The 6,966-nt window shown below is 37.8% G+C and overlaps 1 pseudogene; it reads right to left on the bottom strand.

The window, feature by feature from the left end:
* Positions 1-359: 359 nt before the first annotated feature.
* LOC126070096 (AP-1 complex subunit sigma-2-like) lies at positions 360-851 on the bottom strand (annotated as a pseudogene).
* Between the last annotated feature and the right edge of the window lie 6,115 nt (positions 852-6,966).

Genomic DNA, 6,966 nt, shown 5'->3' with positions numbered 1-6,966 from the left:
TTTTCTTTGGTAACAATTTTTAAAGATTACAAGGTTTTCCTCATGGGATTAATCACAGATGATTCATTTCATGATAGTATGTATATATTTAAGATGAAATATTATTCAAAACATTCATAGGTCTTATTTTTTCCAAGAAGAAATTAAATCAATTGGAGCAGGCATAAGGGAAACCAGGATAACACGTAGAACGAAAATAGAACAGAAAAGGGCTCGGGATAGGAGCAGGGAAAAAACACAATTGGAAAGGTATTGGTTCTAAAATATTCTAAACCTATATCAAGAAAACCAGTGTCATCAAGCTAAGGATATTTTCTAAGTATATCAGATATCTAGTTCTTCTGTGAAATCCTGCATACTCAGTGAGTAGTCACGTGGTACACAGGGACATTAAAATATTCACGACATGGCTCTTGCAGTAGATCTGCTGGCTCAGTTGCTTCAAGGACGTTTTTCTTGGATGTTTCCTGAACTTCCCCTCCCAAAAGAAACTCATCCAAAATAAATACACCTTCTCAAAATTAAAGATGCTGTCAAGTTCAGACACACTGCCACAGTACTTGTCAAGTAGTTCCACATAATGATGAATTATTTTCAGGGTAATTAGTTCATTGTCCTGATCCTCAATCACACACAACCTCAATAGCACAGTAAAAACACGGACTAGCATATCTTATGTAAACAATCTTCAGCTCTCGCCACTCAAGAAAGCTGGCATTTTAGATTTATGCGCTAAAATGGCTTAAACAAGTTCCCGTGTGATCTTTTTCTTCTCCTTGTCTGATAATGGGACATACCGTTTCTGCATTCGAAAGCTTTCCCTATTGACTAAAAAGCAACATAAAGTGCATTGTTGCAGCGGGAGTGGCTAAGGGGACCCTGTTGCAGGTCAGGAACAGCAGCCGTGTTCTAAAAAAATATTTTATTGTGGTTTTGGTGAAGGTTTACACAGCACTGTAGGTTCCCATTAACAATTTCTACACAAATCGTTCAATGACATTGGTTACATTCTTCACAATGTGTGAACATTCTCAATATTTCCATTCTGGTTGTCCCATTTCCATTAGTCTAGTTTCCCTTGCAGCTTTACATTCTCATCTTTGTTTTAAAGTAGTTGTTGACATTTGGTCTCATGTAATTTTTTTTTTAAAGGAGCAGTCCTAATATGCTCTTTTATATCTCAAAAGTGAGTGGTTTAACATATACCCTACACTGATATGGCCTCATTAACATAAAAAAGAAACCCTATTCCCAAATAGGATTACAAGTATAGGTATAAAGCCCTTGAACCCATCACCGTCGAGTCGCTTCCGACTCATAGCGACCCTATAGAACAGAGTAGAACTGCACCATAGAGTTTCCAAGGAGCGCTTGGTGGATTTGAACCGCCAGCCTCTTGGTTTGCAGCCATAGCACTTACCCACTACGCTACCAGGGTTTCCTAACTACAGGTATAGGGGTTAGGACTTACAACACTTATTTTGGGAGACACAGTTTAATCCATAACAGTGGGGTTTATCTCAACTCTCTTTGGGATGCTTGTGCCTTTCAAAAGCAAGTACTTTGTTTCTTCCCGATCACCAGGTCAAATTACCATATTGTCATCAGTGTAATGAAACAGAACGATGCTCTGTGGAAATCAAGGCAATCAAGGTTCCTGTAGAATATATTGAATGAGAGAGTTGACACAGCCCTGAGGTAAAAGGATGCAGATGAATCACTTCTAATTTTCTCTTTCACTTGGTATATTAAAGAAAATGTTTGCTGGGTCAATGACTGCATAAAAGGTGCTCAAACATGTGATAATTTGCTCCAATGATGATACCACATTTGAACAGCAACTGCATTTGGAGTCACAACCTGATTAAGTTTATGATAATGCTTAGGTGGCCCTGAACGTCCGTCTGGCTTTTGCACCACCTAAAAAAAAAAAAAAAAAAAAAAAAAATAGGAGGGTTAAAAGAGGATACGATAGGAATTATCACCACTGTGTTTTTCATGTCTTTGATGGTAGCATTAATCTCTGCAACACTTGGGGATGCAGTATTACTTTCAGTGGGGGCAGGGGGAGGTAGAGAGAGCTTCTTACCATAATATTCCTTACCCATGGGTTTTAGAACTAATGTTCAGAAATCCCCAGTGTCTGAGGGAAAGAGACCTATTGCCACAGAATAGGTCTGCAGTCCCAGCCGATCTACTGTAAGATGGACCTGGGTCAAGACTTCATCTAGCACCTGACCTCCACAAGACCCTCCCTCTCTACTTGATGGGGTGGCATTTCATGTCACTAGGATGACCATCAGTTCAGTATCTGTCAACTTTTGAATGTCTGGGTATTTCCCTTTCCCCAGTTCAGTCACCCTGGTAAATGTCTTATGTTCCTCTGGGGACAGCTTAGGGGAAGAGTTTTAGTAAACACTTGTGGCTGTGTACAGGGTCTCCCTCTGAATCCCCAATTAAGGGGCTCTGGATTTGAGAATTGGATTAAGTTTGGGAGCTGGATAAATGGTCTTAAATCCTCACTGTAATGACTCACATCAAGTTTTTGCCACTAAATCTAGAATTTTTTCACTTATATGAGCCAAGTAGTATTTTAAGAGCTGCCCATCTGTTTTATACCTAGGATCTTCATAATCGGTTAGTCACCCCCCAGAGATCCCTTTAGCTTAAAATATCTTGATTACTGTTATACCCCACTGGCTTATCATAGTAATTACACACAGCTTGTCTCTGATGATTAAACATTTCCACCTGGTCTCTATCCACCTGGGAAGCCTTTACAGAAGTCGGATTTTATGATAGCTTCTTCCACCATCATCTGTCTGTAGCCTATGGAGAACAGCTATCATAAGGCTTTTCGAAGATGTTGGTAACCCCTTCACCAATGCATTACTTAACACCTTGATGAGGGAAATGTCCTCTGCACCCTATGAAGAAGAATAGCTAAGGGTGGCTGAGCAGATTGCACATAATAATTTCATTCCAACATTATCTCCCTAAGTCTTCATACTCTTTCCTCTATAGTATGTCAGGATCTGCCATCTCATCCTCATTGAATGTAGGCCACTATTGAGCCCAAACTTTACACGAGAGTCTTAAAACCACTTGCAGGTGCTCATACCAACATTTTGCACCCTGAATTCCAGGTGTTTACCTATATTGACAAACTTGGCCTGATGTAATTTTATATTTTGCCTTCCCTAGTCTACCATGCTCCCTGGATTCCTGCTATACAAATTGCAAAACTTTTGCAACATCTTCGTTTTATATCTGTCTCCTTTCACAGCAGATCTTGAACTTCTCCAGCTAGGTTAAGTTGGGATTTAACTTTCATTACAAGCATAGAGACAATGAGGAGTGTCAACACTCCATCCTGAGGAGACTTGGCAGCCTTTTTGCAAGGCAACTGTCTAAAACGAAATGATTAAAAGGTTTTTTTTTTTTTTTTTTTTTATGCAAGAAAAGGCTGGATTCCTCATACAAGTGGGAAGGGATTGCTTCTATGGCAAGGGAGTTTCAGGAGGGTCACTATTCTCATTCTCATCTGTATTGGTTCATACGGACTCTAGGGGTCTAATACTTTCCAGTGAGGGTCTTAAAGCCTTAGCTTAACAAGAAAAACGTGGAAGTGTTGCTCATTTAATTGGCATTCTAAATCTGCAACCTGTATAGTCAGGCCTTGGGCCTGATCCCCAGCCATACTTGGCATAATTATTCAGTAACAGTAAAGTCTATTATTTTATAATACTTCTGGTTATTTTTGGATGAAAATCTTTTATTTGAAACTTGTTCTTGTGTGATTGCTTCTCTTAATATGTAATCATAGGTCAACTGTTATTTTCCCTCTTTTTTTGAATATATCGCTTTATTGTTGTTATGGATTGAATTGTATCCCCCTAAAATGTGTGTCAATTTGGCTAGGCCATGATTCCCAGTATTGTGTGGTTGCCCACCATTTTGTGATCTGATGTGATTATCCTATGTGTTGTAAATTCTAACGTCTGTGATGTTAATAAGGCAGGATTGGAGGCAGTTACGTTAACGAGGCAGGACTCAATCTACAGGAGTATGTTGTACCTTGAGACATAAAAAAGAGAATCAAGCAGAGAAGAGAAGGACCTCATTCCACCAAGAAAGTAGTGCCAGGAGCAGAGCACAGCCTTTGGACTCAGGGTCCCTGCGCTGAGAATCTCCTAAATCAGGGGAAGATTGATGACAAAGACCTTCTTTCAGAGCTGACAGAGAAAGAAAGCCTTCCATTGGAGCTGGTGCCCTGAATTTGGACTTCTAGCCTCCTAAACTATGAGCGAATAAACTTTTGTTTGTTAAAGCCATACTCTTGTGGTATTTCTGTTATAGCAGCACTTAAGATGACTTTTTTTTTTTTTTTTGCTTATAATGTTATTTTTTAAAATCTGTGGTCAGTTTAATTAAAAATAACTTTTTTCTTGTGAAATCTTCTTTTGTATTTGTTATTCTGTAGTTTCACTTCATTGAATTCTAGATGTGTATTTATCGTGTTTATTCTCTGTAGGGGTCATTGTACTTCCTAATTCTGAGGATTCATGCCTTTCTTGTGCTATGGCTGCTAACCAAAGGGCTGGCAGTTCGAATCCACCAGGTGCTCACTGGAAACTCTATGGGGGAGTTCTATTCTGTCCCATAGGGTCACTATGAGTCGGAATCGACTTGACGGCACAGGGTACTGGGTATGATCATTTTGAATTTTGCTTCTCCCCCATTCTCTCTTCTTTGAAGTACCATTTAAATGTATGTTAGACCTGATTCTATAATGCTCATCATTTGACCTTTTTTTCATATTTGTCATTTTTTTTCCTTTGGTTATTTGAATATTATTACGAGTAATTACCTCAAATCTACCTTCCATGTCACTAATTCTCATCTTCTTTTTTATGTCTTATCATTATTCAACCAGTTCACTGAGTTTTTAATTTTTGTGTCCATATTTTTTATGTCTAAAAACTTCCAGAAATTATCTTTATTTTACTCCAAATGCACTTTATCTTTTAGAGAATATTTTGCTCTTACTTCATGTTTTTAGCAGCTTTATTGAGATCTATATCTCAAATTTTAAAATTTTATTTTATAGCTTCAGTAATTTTAAATGGCATTATCTGAAGCTTTGGGGCATATATTTCTGCTTTTTTTTCTCTTCTGATTGGAACCCACTGTGCTTTTCAATTTTTTTTTTAAGATGAGGTTAGTATCAGGAAGGCTATCTTTGTGACAGTTTTGTGCTACCTGGGTGCAGCATGCCCTTACAGAGAAAATTTGTGGTATAGGTATTCCAAGGGTGTTACAAGTTGGAAAAAATTTTAAAATTAGTTTCTTGGAACGAAGGTTCCAGAGAAATATAAGCAATGTGAATTCAAACCCCAGAACTGTGTGTCCAGGCCAAAACATAGAAAGATTGTTTTCAAGCCTTAACTGGATTTTTTTCAAAGCCAACCTTTAAGCAAGGCTATAATTTTAGGGGTTTGGTCTTTATGCAATGTTCCCATTCCTAGTCTCCCGCTTCACAAAGACCCCGGATCTTGTGTCTTGTTTTCACGTGACCTTTAATATCTAATCCCTAGGTAACTAAAGCCAGAAAACGCACTGCCCCTTTCTTCTGCTCCAACATAGGCAGGAGAAGCATTTCTATCTGCTTATCACTTTGATTGTCTCAGGGAATTTCTGTAACTTCTGTGCTCAGTTATGTTTTATAATAAAAAATTTTCAGCTTTTCAATTTGGAATAACTTCAGGTTTGAAAAATTTGCAAAAATAGTACAAAGAGTACTCTAAATGTTAACATCTTAAATAAATATAATTTTAAAAACTAGGAAGTTTACATTGTCACAGTTCTATTCACAGGTCTGCAGACCTAATTCAAATTTTGCCAATTGTTTTGCTAATTTGCTTTCTCTGGCACAAAATCCCTTCCAAGATCATGTATTGCATTTAGTATTATATCTCTTTAGTGCCCTCCAAACTGGGAGTGCTATCCATCATATTCACAAATTCTGCCTACACTCAAGGAGAGGGGATTACACAGGATGTGTAAATGCGGGAGTGAGAAACTTGCAGTCATCTTAGAGTTCTATCACAGATTTCTTCATGTATTTTGGATTTTTTTTGGGGGGGGCATTAATTTTTAGTGGGAGTTTTTATCTTTTACTTGCTTGTTTTACCCATCTCTGAGTAGTAGTTTTGCTGCTGCCTTCACTCAGGTCTTTGGTCCCCAATCCAGGAACAGGTTTTCTGATTTTTTTTTTGATGCTCATTTCCCGGAATGATGTTGGGGATGTTGAAGACAAAGTCAGGGTGATGGGGTAGAGGGAGGTTGTCGGTATTAAAAAAAAAAAAAAAGTCGGTATTAGCTTTGACTTATTAGTTAGGTTTAATCCCAGGCAACATTCTGCAAGATCTTTTATTTGTTTTCTTTTTAAACTATTTATAATTATTATTATTTTTCCTTATTTTAAACCCCCTTTCAGGATTTGATGCAGCCACAATCAAGGCCCTGGTTTCAGAAAGTGAGCCTAGCACTGGTGTTATGAGTTCCTTTAATTTCCTTTGTTCCCACTGTCGCTTTTCGCCCAGGGCCCAGCAATTTTGTGAATGCAGTCTCCACTGACCACTTTGCTTTTCTATATTTCTCTAGTCCATCATGTTTAACTGTTTTGCCGTTTGTTTTTTTTCTTTTTATATATCTCTGGAATAGGGACAGCTTTCAAAGTATGAACTCATTATGCTATCTTCATCCAGAAGTCCCCCACAATGTTTTTCCTTTTGAAATATGTTTAGTTGGTTATTGTTTTCGTTCTTAAATTAAATGTCTTTGTAATTTAATGAGAGAATTTAATCCATGTATACTTATCACATAACAAATAGATTTGGTGGTTGTGTTATACCAGCTATTCCTCAGAGTCATGTTCATGTTATTGAGCGTAAGATAGCAACG

This window comes from Elephas maximus, chromosome 1 (assembly GCF_024166365.1).
Source record: "Elephas maximus indicus isolate mEleMax1 chromosome 1, mEleMax1 primary haplotype, whole genome shotgun sequence".
In the NCBI taxonomy this organism is placed as follows: domain Eukaryota; kingdom Metazoa; phylum Chordata; class Mammalia; order Proboscidea; family Elephantidae; genus Elephas; species Elephas maximus.
The sequence above is the reverse complement of the archived record's forward strand: the minus strand, read 5'-3'. Positions and strand labels throughout refer to the sequence as shown.